This window comes from Danio aesculapii, chromosome 17 (assembly GCF_903798145.1).
Source record: "Danio aesculapii chromosome 17, fDanAes4.1, whole genome shotgun sequence".
NCBI classification, from domain to species: domain Eukaryota; kingdom Metazoa; phylum Chordata; class Actinopteri; order Cypriniformes; family Danionidae; genus Danio; species Danio aesculapii.
Window position 1 is genome coordinate 42,548,489 of NC_079451.1, and position 20,073 is coordinate 42,568,561.

Genomic DNA, 20,073 nt, shown 5'->3' on the forward strand with positions numbered 1-20,073 from the left:
AATAATAACAGTAATAATAACTTATCACCTTTATATAGTGCTTTTCTGGGCACTCAAAAGCATTTTGGGGGGATTTTGGAAGAGGGAACAGGGGCAGTCGTGGCTTAATGGTTAATAATATTAATATTAATAATAATAATAACAATAATAATAATAATAATAATAATAATAACAACAATAACAACAACAACTCATTATACATTTTCATAGTTCTTTTCTGGGCACTCAAAAGCGTTTTGGGGGATATGGGGAGGGGAGGGGGAACAGGGGCAGTTGTGGCCTAATGGTTAATATTATTATTATCGTTATTAATAACAATAATAATAATAGCTCATTACATTTATATAGTGCTTATCTGGGCACTCAAAAGCATTTTGGGGGGATTTGGGGAGAGGGAACAGGGGAAGTTGTGGCTTAATGGTTAATAACGATTAATGGTTAATAACGATAATAATAATAATAATTCATTTAATTTATAACGTGCTTTTCTGGGCACTCAAAAGCATTCTGGAGGGATTTGGGGAAGGGGACGGTGAACGGGCAGTTGTAGCCTAATGTTAATAATAATAAAAATGATAAAAAATAAATAATAATAATAATAATAACTACATGTATATAGTGCTTTGTTGGGCAATCTAATGTATTTTTAAGGGATTTGGCCATGGGGAGAGATCAGGGTGAGTTGTGGTCTAATGTTTGAACTTGTAATAAAAAGATTGCAGATTCAATTGCTGCAATTGCTCTCTCCATCTCTCTCTCTAAGCAAGGCGACTAACCTCTAAATGCTCTGAGGCTGCTGGAAGCAACAGCTGCTCACTGTGTGTGTTCTCACTCCTCATTCAAAATGTGTGAGTGCACTTTGATGGGTTAAAAGGAGAAGATTAATTTTGATTATGGATAAAAACCATATTCAACAAGGCTCACTTCATTTTGTCCACCATCAGTGGATTTGGGATGCGGACTCTGCAGTGCCCGTGTTGGCCAGTAGGTGGATATGTATTCAACTCTGTCTGTATGCAACAGCAGTGCATTGAAATGGATTGGGGACACACACAATGGCGCATTGTACCACTCAGCCTGGAATCCACTGGACTGCAGCCAGTGCTACCAGTTTACAAACATGCAAAAAGGGTCAACTTCAGAAACCCCTTCTGCTCCTCAAACCCATCCTCTTCCTTCAAAACCCCCTCACCCCAGGCATCTGGCCAGAAACGGCTCCCTGGGCTGTTTGTTTACTTCCAGCCCACCAAATACCCTGGTCAGAACCACTTTATTCCTGATGGAATCTTAAAAATGTTCGTCCCTCTCAACACTGTCTTCTCAGAACTTTGAACTCATCGAATGGAGTCACAGTTCAGAAATAAATGTGTCAGCTTTAATTAGTAACCTAATCATGTAGAGATGTGTTCATGAGAAACTATGTGTTCAAAACTATAAGCTTCCTTCAGGATAGATGTGACATCTGTAAATGCAATTTCCTTCCTTTCTTCTCTTCTTAACACACGGTTGACCAGATCAAATTTTAAATTAAAATAAAAATAGAAATAAAAGAAATCAAGACATAATATTTTACGTCACAATATTTGCTGTATTTGAGTGATATATTTTTATTACATAGTTTTGAACACTACCTTTATTAAATTAAAGGAACTTTTAACACGTACTAAAGAAAAGAAAAAAAAACATACAAAATTATAAAAAAATAAAAAATAAATAAATAATTAAAAAAAAAATGTATATACAAGTATATAAATCATAGACTGTAAAATATATGGATGTAGTATCCGTGATGTCACCCATAGGTTTCTGAAAAGCGCAAATGAAGATACAAGTAGCCGAGGCCAACCATCGCCATTTTGTTCGCACGTCATCACACCCACGGCGGGAAATCAAACAAGGGCAAAGAGGCGGAGAGTGAGCGGAGCTACAGACACCTGCTGGCATTTTGCTTGGACCTGGCTAAGACAGACTTTACTTTGGGAGAAACGCTTAATACTTTATTACCTGCGACTCGTTTGTGTTCTGACCACATGAGCTTGGCTGTACACTATATCAATAAAGTGTTTAGACTTTTAAAAACACTGTTGTAATACATTGAGCCACTAAGCATTGTTCTTATGACGTTTTTCAACAAGAGGAACACGCAAAATACGTCTAAACACTTTAATTATAGTCTGTGTTAGTAAATGCAAGACTATTGATGAAATCCAGGCATAACACTGTATGACAACACTTCAGATGACTGTTCGTCTACAGCTATTCAATCTGACAGATTCTGGAGTGCATTACAGCTCTAAAGAACATTCTAAATGATAAATGATCTTAAATAAAACAAATACATTTATAGAGATGGTGCATGAGTATATAATTTCACTCACCAGGGAAACGGAGGCCACGTGAATGGTTTGTGAGCACCATTCTGTGAGCATTAAGTGTTTGTGGGCACCACTTGTGACTATTCATCAAGGATCTACCACTGGATCTAATCTCACTATATTTGTTAAACGTGATATTTAATTAATCTTGTTGTCTATATCTAACAACATATTCCCCGATGGTCTTTTGAATCTATTACTTGTTCTCAGGTAATGTGTTTTGGCTGAGCGCAAAGATAAGTTAATAATTAATGTAATCACGTACACTGATTCTGCATATTTGACTGATTGCTTGCCTTTATTTCCTATAATGAATAAACTTACTGTACGCTATACTTTTATATTGGCCATTATTGATTATTAAAACTAATATTCAGCAAAAGAGAGGGTATGTTTTGTATTTTCAATGAAAATGAAAGGAGGCAGTTCTGTTATAGGCCCCGTTTTGTTATAAATATGCATACAGTGAAGATGACGGTCATATAAATATGTAGCTTCTTGATTCCTCAGCATTTTTGGTGTCTGTTAAGTTGCTAATATCAAAATGAAAATAGCAGTCCCTTAAATCATGTTTTCCTTTTATTGTTAAGAAAGTGAAACAATGTATCCAGGATGATGTGAATAAGTTTATAAAGTACACTGTTCCCTTTGAAGATTTACCCGACGTGTCATCGGTAGTTTGTTTTCCATATCAAACTTGCAAAGTCTGAACTTACAAGGAGAGGATGCAAGACTGAACTGTGTGTAGGCTACTTAACATTGAGGAAAAAGCCCCAATCAGATAGGCGAATGTCTGCAGCCCTGCCTCCATTTTCAGATGTCTATGTTTTGCCCCATCCACACTGACACGGAGCAGCAGCGTTTTAAAAGGAAAAAGGCCTCTTCAGTGTTTCCAAAACGCTCTGTTTTCAGCGTTGTGTGTACGGATAGTGTAACCGTAGCAAAACTTATGCGTTTTAAAACGAAAATGTATTAGTGTAAACGGGGCCTCAAACAGCATAGCACTAAACTTGCTATGCCAAGGTCTTGGATTTAATCGCCGAGGAATGCAAGAACTGATAAAATGTACTTTTTGAATACAATTGCTGATTTCGATTTTGTTTTAATCCTCCAAAATGTCTGTAATGATATCAATGCCCTTCAGGGTACAATAATAGGCCATTTATATTCATTTGACCACATTGAGCTAATGCATAATGTCATTACCTTATCTAATGTTTGCCATACCTGCCTGTGGAGTGTGAAAGTCCACCCAGGGAGAGAAGGGGGAAGAGCCCACCTCATTATCACACCGAACTCTCACACTGTAATTCGAGTAGCTGCGGAGCCCTTCAAGCACATGCTGGAATGGAGGAACTTCCACAACCACATCAGGAAGCTTGACCTTCTTTCCAGGTCCCCTTGACAGCTGCAAACAGACATATTACAATCCTGAGCATCTGGACAGGAACTACGTTTGCTAACTATTTATTTAATGAGACATGGATGCTTATTTCTGTAGCAGCATAACATAAAATCTCACTTTTTCCATCAGAACTGAAAAATATTAAGCTCATAATTGTGAGTTTTTGTCTTAAGAATAACACCGCAACAATGCTTTATTAGTTTTTAGTTGAAAGATCAAAAATTTCCTTAATCAAAAAAAGCCTTTTCTAGACCAGTGGTCCCCAACCTTTTTATCACCGTGGACTTGTGAACACTTGACAATTTTACCGCATACCAGTGGGGGAGGGTGGGGGAGGTCGTTAACATGTTGATAGGCAACCATCAATCGTTTTTTTAGAGAATGACAGGCTGACAAAACATTGCTTTCACTCTGATTCAAGTTTTATTTATGGAGAAAATGACAAAGCACCACAGAGTTTGGGTCTTCTGTATGTGTCTGAGATAATTAGTCTACCAAAATGTGTATATTCCATACAAGCTAAAGCTGATAGGTCTGTTCTTGTCATGTGACTCACGGTGCGGTCACGGCATTCATTCAACTGGATGCCTCTGGAAGGTACGAGCACATCACTGTGCAAATCTCCATTAGATATAATGAACTTGCGCAAACTCTAGAAAAGATGCAATATGCGAACGGTCCCCAAAAGACCGCCGTCATTTGCACACTCCAGCAGTTGATCTTCCTACACAAACATGGTGGATTCACCTGATTTGTTGACAAATGGGTTGCGGATCCATTCCTTGGCAGTTCACGGGTCCTTCACTGGGCCTTTTCCTCTTTGCAAAGAAACTTTCCAAAGATGTTTGTTTCTTACTCATTTTGCAGCTTGTAGGTTAAATTTGTAAATTAAATCGAGTGACCGAGATGTAAGTGAGAGAATACGGTAATTTTTCAAAATAAAAGATTCAGATAGGCATGGGACGACAACCGATTTCAAGGTATACTGCGGCATGGAAAAGCCAAGGTTTTAAAACCGTCAACATTTTTTGCAATGCCGTTCCTAAGGTATGTGCACGATTTTTTATTTACTTTTTTTTATTTGTTTTTTAGGACAACAGTATCTTCAGCAGAAAATAAATCTAAAGATGCCATTTTAAATAAAAAAAAATCTGTTTTTAAAACAAATGAAGACAGCAGAAGTCAATAATTAATTCAGCCAGACATGCTTACTCTTCTAAAATACTTTAAATGTTTCTCAAAACAAAATAAATTGTTCAAAAGGGAAAAAAGTTTTTGTTTTTAACTCAGACATTTAAAAAGAATATATTTTAGAGCAGTAATCATAATACCGTGATACTGTGAAATTTTTATCCAAGGTTATCATACTGTCAGAATCTTATACAGACCCATGTCGATGACTCAGATATTAAATAAAACTGAAATAATTAATGATTTCTGTGCAGCCCAGAACCAATTGATCCATGGACAGGTCTCGGTATGCGGCCCGGAGGTTGAGGATAACTGTTCTAGTCAACTGAAATTTTTTGATTGGTTTTCAGAAAAAAAAAAGTAAAAATTAAATATGTTGCAAAATAATCTGCCAATGGGGTAAGCAATAGGGCTGCACGATATGGAGAACAAATCTAATTGTGATTTATCTGATCAAAATTACGATTTGCGATTTAAAATGTGATTTACTACCATTTCATAACAGAGCTACAGGTTCGATGTGGTGGTTTTAACAGCACCAAAAAAAGACCAAGCATAATCACATAGTATGCAACACTGTTCATTCGTTTTCCTTTGGCTTAGTACTTTTATCCAGCAGGGGTCGCCACAGTGGAATGAACCACCAACTTATACATTTCACACAGCGGATGCCCTTCCAGCTGCAACCCAGTACTGGGAAACATCCATACACACTCATTCACACACATACACTACGGCCAATTAACTTTATTCAATTCACCTATAGCGCATGTCTTTGGACTGTGGGGGAAACCGGTGCACCTGGAGGAAACCCATGCCAACATGGGGAGAAGATGCAAACTTCACACAGAAATGCCAACTGATCCAGTCGGGACTCGAACCAGAGACTTTCTTGCTGTGAGGCGACAGTGCTAACCACTAAGCCACTGTGTCGCCCCCACTATAATTAAATAAACTATTTAATCTAAAAAGAAAACACTACCAAATAAATGCTGCTATTTTCTAATCATCAAACAATTCTGAAAGGTAAAAGGTATTATGATTACCACAAATATAGATAAAGCAAAAAAACATTACCCATTGATAATAATAAAGATAAAATAGACAAAGACAAAGATAAAATAAATCAGTTATTAGAAATGAGTTATTAAAACTATTATGTTTAGAAATGTGTTGAAAACAATCTGCTCTCTGTTAAACAGAAATTGGGGGAAAATAAACAGGGGGGCTAATAATTCTGACTTCAACTGTAACTAAAGCAATCTCCATTGTACGGACCGAGAGTGCTTCTATTCAAAACTGAAGAGTTCCATCATTGATGACGCAAGCGTGCTCGGGCTCGGAAGGTAAAATTGCAGTGTGAGTACAGGCCGAGGGGAAGACAAGAGCAGGGACAATTTACAGTTCAAGGCAATCGTGCCTAGTGTGAGTACACTCTTAGACTATCTAGCCATATGAGGGCATGTAATAATATCAAATATTAAGCAGATATGAAATACTCTACCTGTATTGTGCAGGTGGAAAGCTGCGAATGCCCAGTGAAACCTGGACTCCATGTTAAAGTTATGTTAAAATCGGACACATGATGAACCTGGACGTCTCGAGGGGAATCAGGCCGGACTGTACATAAAAAAACAACACGCATTTAAAAAGAAACATTATATTTGTATTTATTTACTGACTGTTTAATATAGTTGGTAAAATGTATGATGGAGTACTGGCAGAAGAAAAACAAAAACTAATTTATAACTTTCAATGCAATTATGCTGAATCAGAACAATGTAAGTTATGCAATAAACATGTAAAGTGCAGTGGTATGTCTTGCCTTTTATGTGCACGGTGCCTGTGCGAGACAAGGAGATGCCTCGAGCGTTCTTGGCCTCACAATGAAACTTTATACTCTCACTCACACCTGGTTGAGCAGATGAGAAACATATCATATCGGTTAGTGCCGAATTACCGTGTCCCAAGTGAAGTTGAAAAAAATGCACATTAAATGGGGGAAATTTCATGAAGTATGTTAAGAGAGTCATATTTACACTAAAACTAAAAATAACAATATGTAAAATACATTTTCGAAAAAAGCTTAGTCTCTATTTCAGAGGTAGCCACAGCGGAATGAACCACCAACTATTCCAGCATATGTTTTACGCAGCGGATGCCCTTTCAGCTGCAACCCAGTGATGGGAAACACCCATACACACTAACTCTCACACACACACACTCATACACTACAGACAATTTAGTTTCTTCAAATCACCTATGGTGCATGTCTTTGGACTGTGGGGGAAACCGGAGCACCCGGAGGAAACCCACACAAAGAAAACATGCAAAATCCACACAGAAATGCCAGCTGGTCAAGCCGGGACTCGAACCAATGACCTTCTTGGCGTAAATCCACCGGACTGACTGACTGACTGACCAATCGACTGACCCACCGTCCTCCTTTCCTAAACCCAACCAATAGTGTTTTCAAAAGCACCAATTGACCTATTTTAGAATGAGCCTATGTTGGATCTAGCCTGTGCAGATTGCAGGAGAACTACACATCTGCCACTATATGAAATACAACTCCCAGAAGTCTTTGCACTCAAACACCAATTACTGATTCCCCCTAATTATTCATTTTCTTTTCAGCTTAGTCCCTTTATTAATCTGGGGTCGCCACAGCAGAATGAACCACCAACTTATCCAGCACATGTTTTACGCAGCTGATGCCCTTCCAGCCGCAACCCATCTCTGGGAAACAGCCATAAATACTCATTTGCACTCATACACTACGGACAATTTAGCCTACTCAATTCACCTGTACCACATGTCTTTGGACTGTGGGGGAAACCGGAGCACCCGGAGGAAACCCACACGAATGCAGGGTGAACATGCAAACTCCACACAGAAACACCAAATGACCCAGCCGAGGCTCAAACCAGCGACCTTCTTGCTGTGAGGCGACAGCCTACTGCGCCACCGCATTGCCCTCCCCCTGATTACATGCGCACAATTTGTTGGAAGCTCATGATGGATGGATTACTAGGACTATAAAGACACCTCATTCACACGCCCTCTTTGCTGAGTCTTGTGATCTGTACGTGAGCATTACTGAAGCTGTTTCCTTGTCTAGCCGTGTTTTTGACCTTTGCTTTGTTTTACTGTTTACATTGTTTTGCGACCTGTCCCTAGTGGTGGGCAAAGCGAGGCTTCATGAAACACTGAAACAGTCGAAGAAAATGTGTCGAAGCTTTGAAACGTTTTGAAACCCGTCTCTCACCTAATGGTCAATTTTATGTATTGCTCTGGAACAGCTTCAGCAAAGAAACTGTGAAGCAAATTTGGGTATTAAACACCACGTTGTAGAGTTGAGCTTTCAAGTGATTTAGAAAAGAGGTAAGACTTCCTGACTGCCATGCAGAGATAATGGGTTCGAATCCAGAGTAATGCAGCTCTAGATGTTGGTTTTTAAATGCTCTGTTCTTGTAATGCGTTTTGTTTTAACATTGATCTGACATCAGTATGAACACTTTGTGAATGAATATGTCTTGTTTTGGTCATAAAAAGTAACATTATTAAATACATCAAGTCATAATTTAAGTAAGTTGAGATTCGAACTCTGGCCATTTGCAGAACAGGTACTCTGTGCACACATGCGGTCCACTAGCCTACATTTCTCCGACCCTATCAGTCAAACTCAGAATTGGCATGTCTCGACACGCTTCTTAAATGAACAATGCTTTGAATCGCTTTAGTCACATGACCTGGTGTTTTGAAACACTTTAGTCAAGTGACCTGGGTGTTTAGGATCATGATTCGGTGCAGTGTTTCGAAACACTTGTGCTTTTGGATTATCTGCATGGTTCTGTCTGTCCCTGTTTTGACCTTTGCCTGTTTGAGGATTTTCTTAATAAACTGCACTTGGATCCTCGACTCCATTGTACCCCGACTCATTACAGCTAGTCAATCTGAACAATACACATAGGGTTAAGTGCTATCTGGTTAACATTAGCATTCACTAAGATCTCTTGTTGTGCCTTTAACTAATGTTAATTAACAAATGAAATTTATAAGTGGGGTTGTTACCCAACATTCTTTTGATTTTCATCTTTTCATGAAATTTAAAAAATTCTCAATAAAAACTGGTTGAAGGTTGAACTCGACATTACAACAGAAGCGATTTGTAAAAAGCGTGAATCCGCAACAGTGCTTTCTGAACAACAAAAAACTTTCCAAGGCCATGACATCTGTGATATTGTTTTAAATAATGACTGAGCTATTTGTCCTCGATGTAACAACAGTCTAGTTCCCAACACTGGCTGAGTCAAACAGCTATTTATGCAAAAGGTGCAAGTGGTTGATAATAGGAGTGCATGACACATAGTCTTACATACTTGTAATGACTCAAGGATTTCTCAGCATAGGCTTTTAAAATGGAAACTTTACTTTACTGGGCTTTACCACACCAGCAGTATTGATTACTATAATGCATTCCCTCACAAAACAAGAGATCCAGTTACAGAATGTAAAGGCGGAGTGATGAACTGGCCTTGCCATTATCTACTAACAGAAGGCTTTGAACATGAACCTGGTGAGGAATTTAAACAACATTATCAGAAAACTCCTACAAAGCAAATCACATTCTGATTTAAAATTATGTAAACTTTGCAATTTTTAAGAATTAAACTAAGATCTTTAGTTATTCAGTGATTCAACAAATGATCGCAAAGTCAATTTGTTGCTATACATTTTCAGATGTTGCTATAAATAACTCCATTTATGTATTCCTTTTTCTCTATTTTTAGGTTTGGACCGAATAGGTTAATTTGATGATTTGATTATTATTAAGTTTATGTTTGATTATTACTGTATATTATTTATGTTTGAGTATTTGCTTTATTGTATATTATGAAAGACTGTAGAATACACAAGACATGTCACTCGTATAGTTTGAATGGGGGAAAAGTATAATGGTCAATATTGCGAATAAAGCCCCGCCTACTAGTACAGGAGCCAATCAGCGATCGCTAGAGACTGACGATTCTCTAGGTGTGCTTTTACGAAAGTTTATGTGGTCAACAAACACGCTGGATTATCAGCGAATACTTGCTTCACAGACATAAGACATATACCCACATATATCCACATAAAGCTTAAACTCTCTACTTTTAAATGAACGTAGTCCACTTGATAACAAAAGTTTTCTGGTTTCGTAATCTGTATGAAACCTACACGAGGTTTAGTCCATCATGTCAAACGCACATCACATTACAGCAGCAAATACTCAAACACCCACAAACTTGTAAACAAAGACTCGCTGTCACTGCTGGTGGAGATTTACCATCAAGACCAAGTTGTTAATTACTTCTAAAGACCTGTGCGATCTGACGAAGCATTATCTAGAGAATGATAATGCGTAGAACGGCTGTAACTGAGGTTGGTGTTGTGATATCGTTCCTTTTAAGTGCACATGCACATTAGCTCGGGCAACAGGCAACCTAAAAAATGCCAAATTTGTTTGATTCGAACGTTTAGAAACGAAACTTATTAGATGGTTGTTGTGTAATTTTATTGGTGATTTCAAATATGTAATGTAACCGTAAACTTGGCAAAGAGTTTTGGAGAATTTTATTGTTCCCCATTTAGACAGAATACCCGTGCAGACTGCCCGTGAGGCGTTTCAAAGATGCCCGTCGAGTGAAATGGTTTGCCTTAAAGGGACTTTGATATTATTAATGTTTAAGTATTTGCTTTAATATTTAGATTTTGTAAATGAAGACTTTTATTCTATCAATGCAAATCGGGATTAACGCAGCTAAGGTATGGGGTATCGACGATTGATGAAAGCGGTCAGTGCTGCTCAAAACCCCACTAGGCTGGCCGGCTTGATTGAAACGCTGATGGGCAGGCTCGCTAACAACCAGACTGCAATATTAGATCGCAAATTGGAAAACATCGGGGTGAAACTAGCGGCTTTGCAACAAGATTTGGCCAGATCTAGAGACAAGTGACGGACATTAAACATCTGTGAAATTGGCAGATATTGACCTTAAGTTGAAATTTGTTTCTCTTTCGGCCTCCCTGTGTTTTTCCTGCCAGATGGCCTCAGCTGGAGAAAAACAACTTCTCCCTGATAGAAAGATAAGGAGACGCTCTGAAATTTTTGCTCCCTGTCAAGGACACCTGCTGGACTCTACAGGCTTACATACACACGCATACACAGCTACACATAGACAATCACCACCTAACCCCTCATCCCATGCCTTCGTGTGCTTTCACCCACTGGAGGGGGTAGGTGGATCTGTGACCAGCGCTCTTTAGCTGCAGGACCGGATGGCTGCCTGCCCTCATCGGACTATATCCACATCCCCTGTTCCCATCCCCTGTTGCAATTTCATGTCTATGTCTGTGTGTTTATGTGCTTGATTGTTGGGGCGTTTTTTTTTTCTCCCTGGTCTCACACTGCCATAATTCAAGAGCAAGGTGAGAGTTTTTTTTCGCCTCCCTCTCCTGAAATGTATCTTACTTCCTTTTTCTAAATCCTACCTCCTGTGACCTGTCTTCCACTGAAAATTGTGATGTTTGTGTATGGTCAGGGGGGTGGGGGGGTTCAATTTCACTATACGGAAGTGTATGTGAAAAATAAAGGCCTGATCAATTAAGTAAGGTAGTAGGTGGGGCAAATAAGGGAAAAGGAAACAATTTTCAGACCGTGAGTTGGTATGTGGTGACTAGTGCTACTGATTAGCAATAAAGCTATTTCACTGATTTAATAGATCATGATGTGATAAAAATAAACGAGGAAAAGTTTCACAACAAACTCACACGTCATTTTTTGCCCTTACTAAGATTAGCTAAGAGCAAAATGCCGCTACAACATTTAAAGGCACAGTTCATACAAAATGTCAAATTTCTTACACATTTAAGTGGTTCTGAAATGTTTTTTTCTTCTGTTGACCACAAAACAAGATTTTCGGTAAGAATGTTGGGAGAAAAGCAGCTATTAACATTCATTGTAGGAACAAAAACCTCTTCCTTTGTGTTCAACAGAAGAAAGAAATTCTAGCATATTTTAAAAACATATGGGTTCAACTATGCCCTTTAATATTCCTATATTTATATATAAACACATCCTTGCCTTACTGGAAATATATTACACACTTCACCTTTTTAGAAACTCAGTCACATCAACCATTGAAAACAGCCAGTGACCCAGTTCAACATTTTATTAGTCCAAAATATCTCACAGAAGATCTGAAAGAGGATATGAATCTGAACATTTCAAGTTTCATTATGTGATTATAAATAAATTCCTGAATCAAACTGTTTACTATAGGCCATTTAATATTTTAGAGTATTCCCTTCGCAAAAACGAATTCAATTTAGCAACACTACTAACTTGACTATAGTCCCAGTAGTTAGGTTGCTCAGGTACAAACGATCAAATGCCTTCCTGTGAAATTGTTATTCTTTTGAAAAAATATTTCTGAAGTGATGTTAAACAGAGCAAGAAAATTTTGACTGTATTTGAAGACTTTAGATGCAAAAACCTCTAAATACCGTCAAAATTTTCCACTAAAATGAGCATTTTTATCAGGCTCCTGTGTATATATTCAGGAATACCACATTCATGGCAAAGTATAAGTCCTTATCCTGGTCTTTAAAGTGAAATATCTCAACATAAACAAAGGAGGCTGAGAAAAACTTTCATTTTGGATGGAAATTTCAGATGGCACTTTTGCATCCGAACTCTTCATTTCCTACTTTTTTTCTTCTGGAAAAAATGTATACTTTCCTCTAGTTTGGCTGGAATAAAAGCAGTTTTTAATTTAAACATTTTTTTAAATTAGTCTCCTAATAGTTTGGCTACAGAACAAACTATTATTGTCCAATGACTTGCCCAATTAACCTAGTTAAGGCTTTAAATTGCACTTTAATCTTAATATATTGCAAAATAACTAGTAAAATGTTATGTACTGCCATCATAGACAAAAGAAATTAATTCATTCATTTACCTTCGGCTTAGTCCCTTTTATTAATCAGGGGTTGCCACAGCGGAATGAACCACCAGCTTATCCAGTATACGTTTTGCGTAGCGGACGCCCTTCCAGCTGCAACCCAGTATTGGGAAATACACACTCAGTCACACAAATACACTACGGCCAATTTAGCTTATTCAATTCACCTATCGTGGGTTGTATTTGGACTGTGGGGGAAACCGTAGCACCCGGAGGAATACCACGCCAACACGGGGAGAACATGCAAACTCCACACAAAAATGCCAACTGATCCAGCCGGGACTTGAACCAGCAATCTTCTTGCTGTGATGCGACAGTGCTAGCCACTGAGCTACAGTGCCTCCCACAAAAGAAATTAGCTATTAAAAATCTGTTATTACTGTAAAACTATAATGTTTAAAAATATGATGAATAAAAATCTCTTCAAATTTCTCCAATAAATAGCACTTAAGAAATATTTGAAAAAGAATTAAAGTTTCACAGGAAGGCAAATAATTTTACCTTTAACTGTACATGTTTTAGTCATTTTAATCTGAATACATCAATCAAATTATCTGTCCTCCTCTTGAAATAATTGTAGATAGTAGTTGAGTGGTTAGTTCATTTTCTATTATTTTTATTTTTGAATCATCACTTGTGTCCCTTTGCAACGTTTTCCTTTTTTTGCTGGTAAAATTATTTTTTTTTACTAAATTTAATCTATTTTCTTCGGCAACAAATGCCACTCTTTTAAAATATAAAAGGTTTTTTGATGCCACATATAAACAGGCCCTTGCAAGTATGCCAAATACAAAAGCCACAAGTGTTGGTATTGGGACAGACCTTTATGTCTCACCTTTAACAAAGAGAACTGATGGGGAGGCTGTGAAATCGCCCTTCTGTTCGCCCCCCAGCCACCACAGCACCTCCACAGGCTCTGGAGGGCCCGAAGCAGCACACGTCAGATTGAACGGCTCCCCTGCAAATGCAGCCAAATCCTCAGGTTCCACCCCAAAATGAGGCACACCTGGAAATACAAGCAGTAAGAAGCAATGAGTGCAGTGTTTGTGCTGACCAAAATACAATACGAGACCATAGAACACACAATCATGAACTGTAAAAAAAACGCAGGGTGCAAAACGCACACAATTCCTTCATGTTGTTTTTCATTGTTTTTATAAACTTAAGTGGATTGAACATAAAACAATTAAGTTGTCCCTAAAAAACTCAAGAATTGTGATGTTTCGGCTCATTCTAAGTAAGTTATTTGAACAAGCAGCAATAATATTTTTTTGAGTGTTCATAAAGGCTACATTTATAAAAAATAGATTTTTAAATGATCTGAAAGTAGAATAAATAAATAAGCTTTCCATGGATTTATGATTTGTTCGGATTAAACTATATTTGTCTGCACTGCAAAAAAAAAATGCTTTTCGTACTTTGTCGAAGTCTAGTAGAGCATTTTGTCTTTTTTTTTAGAAATAAGACTGTAAAAATGCTGGGTTCCACAAAATTCCTTCATATTGTCCCAACACAAATAGATACAAATTTAAGTTGATTGAACATAAAACAATTAAGTTGTCCCCTAAAAAACTCAAAAATTGTGTTGTTGCAACTAATTTTAACTAAGTAGTTTGAACAGCAGAAATTATTTTTTTGAGTGAACGTAAAAATGAAGTGACTTCTTCCGGCCTTTTTAAAACAAGCTAAATCTGCCATTGGGGTAAGCAAAATAATCTTATTTCAAAGTGAAAACAAGTTTATTTTGCTTTCCCTACTGACAGATTATTTTGCTTGTTTTAAGGAAAAACTTAAAAACTTTCTGTAAACAAGACAATCATTTTTACTTATGTAGAAAATACTTCTTGATTTGAGAATTTGTAAATATTTGGATTAGAACAAGACAAAAACTCAGTGTGAGATACAACTATTTGAATATCTATAACCTGATGGTTAAAAATAAACAAAATATTGAGAAAGTTGTCTTTAAAGCTGTCCAAATTCCATTTTTACAATTAAAAATTAGGTTTTGATAGACATAGAGAAGCACATTTACTAAATATCTTCATGAACACAATCTTTACTTCATATACCTTAGATTTTTTTGGCATAAAGTTATTTTGCCTCATACAACGTATGTTTGCCTAATAAATACACACAAAACACTTTCAAGTGTACATTAATTTATATTAAATGTTTAGAGCAAATTTTGCAATTAGCACAGAATATTTTTGCATATTTAATGCATCCACACAAAATTAAACAATAGAAATATAGTAAATACTATAGTGTTTTTGAACCATACTACAATAAAATACTTTTAATATTAAAAATGAAGTATATTAATCTGTTGTACTGTAGTCTATAATTACCGTGGTTATACAACAACTATATAAAGAAATGACTTCTACAACTCTAAGGGCCCTATCACACACCCACGCAATTGTTGTTTGCTAGTTTCAGCTTGGCGCAAGAGTCGTTTTGACATTTTGTGCCATGCTGTTTAAATATCAAATGCATTTGCGCTCATATGTGCGCCCATAGGCGTTCTGATCTAAAAACAAAAAGAGGCGTGTTGAGGCGCATAGCTGGCGTGTTGCTATTTTGAGAAACTATAATAGACTGCTCTATAGACCAGAACAAAGCCAGTCTAAAGTCCAGCGCAGAGCGTGTTAATTATGCGCCTCGCTTACACACTGCTACAAACAGGATGTACAGCAATACGCAAATATCTTTACAAATGTTAAGGATAAAAATAGGATATAATAAGAATATATATAGGATATAAAAATAAAGGATTAAAATATTACAAAACATATTATTTTCTAGCCTACATAAATATAAAAACCATACTTTCATGCCTGCTTCATCTCGGGAGGCTTTTTCAGTTTATTAATTTTGTATAATGTTATTATTATTAGCAGTATTATTTATTATATGCATATTTATATTTGTTTTATTAAAAACAAGCTTAGATTTGCCCACCTGTACGGTTTTAGACCATATGGGGCACAGCATGTGTATTTGGATGTAACTCAGTTTTTTAACACACTTCGTTCTTATTGTTCATTTACTCGTTTGCTGGAATTAGAACTGAATTTAGAAATAGTTTTGAAACAAATCCTTGCGCTTAACAATCTAAATTAATTATTTATAGGCTAATAGATGTCTGTGCATACAACACGTTTCACTATCCACGAGGGTGTAAGTAAAAGTTAATAATGAGAAGGCTCATCTCTCATTCTCGCGCTGTAGATGCTCTGTTTAACTGTTTTCTTACTAGTGAAATGCTCAGTTTATTCTGAAAACACATCTATAACTATTAAGAAAATAAGCTCAACCCTTTTTGACCATGCGTCACGGCGCAAAGCGGATTTTTCCATCCTTATTTTAGCAAAAGTGGATTCTGACACGCCCTTAATGCATTTGCGCCCTGAGCTTTGCACTTTGTGCATGGATTATCAAAATATAGCCCTCAATGTTATACTACAGTACACTTAGTAAAAACTAAAGTATACTACAGAATTAATTACAGTTTATCAGTTCACTAAAGTTAATACTACAGTACAACGTAGCATTCCTTAATATCTTCATTCATTCACTTTCCTTCGGCTTAGTCCCTTTATTAATCAGGGGTCGCCACAGCGGAATGAACCACCAGCTTAATACCGGAAATAACTTAACATATACAGTATAATACCCTTTACTATAGTATTGTTAAAAAACACTATAGCATTTACTATAAAATTACTATTAGTATTACTAATAATTACTAAAATTACTATTAGTATTCATGTGGGTGAGCAGGCGGGTTTTCATAACATGCACTTGTCCATAGTGTGCCGAAACCAAATTTGCCCATTTGTGCACACTAATGCAATGCACAAAAATAAAAATAAACAAAAACAAAAACAAAAAAATATACACTGAAAAAATATGATTCATTGAAATTACTACATTTTTTTAAAGGTTGCAAACGATTTATATGGGCTGAATTTAAACAAACAAATGAAGTTGAACATTACTAAATGTCATTTGTTTGTTTAAATTCAGCCCATATAATTGTTTGCCTTAAAAAACACTTAATGTAATAAATCATTTTCTTCAGTGTACTTTAGGTTTAAGTGACATACCTTCTACTGTAATCCAAGCAGGCTCGGAGGAAATGATTGTGCCGTGATATTCAACTTCACACCAGTACTTTCCGGCATCTTGTTGCTGCACGGATTAACACTAAAAGCACAAAACAAAGAATCAAAAGAGACACTCTTTAAAGGGTTAAATTTACCATAAACCAAACAATGTGTCATTCACAAACCCTCAAGTTGTTGTAAACCAAGTAACATTTACCAGCCAAATGTGCTGCAAGCTAAAGACATACACACACACACAGTACATTATTCATATAAAACAGTTGCACAATTTCTATTTCTTGCTCATTACCGTGAAAGCGCTCTGTATTGTGTTTACTGTTTCATAAAAATAAATGGGATTTGATTTGACACAGATTAGAAAATGCCACAACTTTGTCTAAGAATGACCATGGAAGAATGCCACATCCATCTGAACTATTTACAACCAGACAAGAGGCAGTGAGTCTATAAGAGTGCTGAGATTTATGTAGACAAAGGTCAGTTGCGCAAACAACAGCATGAGTTGCATTTACATAAAGGAAACGAATGACGTGTACTTTTGTTTACAGTTATCACAAAGGAAAACAAGGCATTTATATGGCAGATTACGCTGGCAACATTGCATTCAGCAAGGAAACGTGACGTCTGTAATTCCCTTTTTGCCATTTGTTATCCTCTTTTAGGCCTAATCTTAGAGCAGGCAACACTTTTCAAATGCAAGTTTCCGTCCAAAGTGTGTTTAGTCTAAGAGCGGCCTAAATAAGCAGCTAGGAAACTGGTCACGTGTAAGAGATTTTCAGCCCTGACGGCGTTCAGTGAAGCAAGCTCATGTTACTAATGTACATCTGCATTATAGTCTTCAGTCCACATTGCAGTCAAGTGCTACATTTATCTGACAACAAAGATGCTCGATTGAAAGTTCAAAATGGATGGCATAGTACAAAACATTGTGATATTATTATTTATATGGCCTATTTTTTATTTGTTTAAATTTGGGAGTGATCTTAAAGGGATAGTTCACCAAAAACGAAAAATGATTTTACACACCCTCATGGGGTTTCTTTATTCTGTTAAAGACTAAAAAGGATATTTTGAGGAAAGATGAAAACCTGTAACCACTGACTTTCATAGTAGGACAAACAAATACTATGGAAGTCAATGGTTGCAGGTTTCCAGCATTTATTCAAAACACCTTCTTTAGAGTTCAACCTAGTGTGAGTAAATAATAAGTACATTTTCATTTTTGATGAACTATCCCTTTAAGATCAATTCCAAAATTAAACAAATAAAATTGGGCCATATAAATGAAAATATCACAATGTTTTATACAATGTCAGCCATTTTGAACTTTCTGTTGAGCATCTTTATAGCCAGATAAATGTAGCACTTAACTGAAGACAAAAGTATAATGCAGATGAACATTAGTAACAGGTTCAGAACAAGTAAAAGGTCAGTAAATGATGACAGAATTTTCAGTTTTGGGTGAACTGTCCTATTAAACTGCAGTTTTAAAAGCAGACTGAACTAAAATAGCACTTAAACATTTGAGGGATTAATTTTAAAAACTGGTGTAACCTATTAAAATATGTTTTATATAATATAATGTGACGCAAAGCTAAATTTTCAGCATCATTACTCGGGTTTTCAGTATCATGTGATCCATCAGAAATAAGCCTGACATGCTGATTTTGGTGACTAAGAAAAAGTTCTTATTGTTTTCATTGTTGAAAACAGATTGTGCTACTTGATATTTTTGTAAAACCATGAAATTTCCTTCAGGATCCTTGAATAGCTTAATTATACTGAAACTTGTATTATTTTATGAAAGTATACATGCTGTCGTTTTTGATCAATTTAATCTGTGCTTGCTTTATAAAAGTATCAAATTATAGTTAGCATAAAAACAGTACAATTATGACAGTATATGACAGTGTATTAGTAAAAAGAAAAAGAAATTAATGACAACTTAAATGATCTTGCTTCAGCAAAAAAACATCTTAGACTTAAAAAAAGTTCCTTGAACATGATCATATGATGCTGTAGTTACTGTTGTATCTAACAAGAAAAGCACAAACAACTGTTCTGCTGTTCTATCTCGGCGTCTGTGCCCACACTGTAATAATAATAATAATAAAAATAGAGACACTGAGGCACAATCTCAAGGCCACAGTCTCATGACAACTGAACAGACACCATTTTGGGCAAAAATACAAAAGATCAAGATTTTTTGGGTTGACCAAGTCAAAAAGGTCTCTATTGTATTCTGTTTTAATGTCTGCCTGGTGTAAATTGCCTGAAAAAACTACAGTAGTAACAATGCTGCTTGCCTTGCCTTGCCTTACTTTAATAATGGATTACTATCAGATCTGAGATTTGAAATATCATATGACAACATAATCTGATCAGTTTTCACATCCTCTTCATACTGCCAGGTGTCCCTGAATACAGTTTCAACTCAGTTAGGCCTGTTACACAAAATAGCTTTTCATGTGTGACATATTGTCATAGAACTCATTGCAATAAGTGACACTACTGATACTACTTTTAATGCCACTGATTTATAATGATTATACAATAACAATATCATAATGCAGATGCATAATCCATAAGTACTTTCAAGGGACAAAAACTGTTTATTCTTAAAGGGGACATATTATGTCGTTTTTGCAAGATGTAAAATAAGTCTCTGATGTCCCTAGAGTGTGTATGTGAAGTCTCAGCTCAAAATGCCGCACAAACAATATTGTTATAACTCTTTGAAAATGACGCTTTCAAGAATTGATCTAAATTGTGCCATTTGGTGACTGTCGCTTTAAATTTAAATGGAGAAGCACTTTAGCATCGAGAGCAACACCGAGTAAGTACATTTAGACCTGTTTCAGTTGCTGTGTTGGTTAGAGAACACTTAGACTTGTTTCAGCTGGTTGTGTATTGGTTGTTGGACATTTAAAATTGTTTTCAGCTATCTGTGTTTAGTGTTTGGT

At 36.4% G+C, this 20,073-nt stretch overlaps 1 protein-coding gene across 1 annotated transcript in view; it reads right to left on the reverse strand.

The window, feature by feature from the left end:
- tyro3 (TYRO3 protein tyrosine kinase) overlaps positions 1-17,179 on the reverse strand; it is a 36,931-nt gene extending 19,752 nt beyond the window's left edge. Inside the window, exons 1-5 of the mRNA XM_056477565.1 lie at positions 17,090-17,179; positions 13,813-13,983; positions 6,797-6,883; positions 6,476-6,591; positions 3,603-3,783 (exon numbers count right to left, since the gene is read on the reverse strand). The gene's annotated coding sequence lies outside the window, so the exon portion shown is untranslated. The remainder of the gene's footprint in view (positions 1-3,602; positions 3,784-6,475; positions 6,592-6,796; positions 6,884-13,812; positions 13,984-17,089) is intronic.
- Between the last annotated feature and the right edge of the window lie 2,894 nt (positions 17,180-20,073).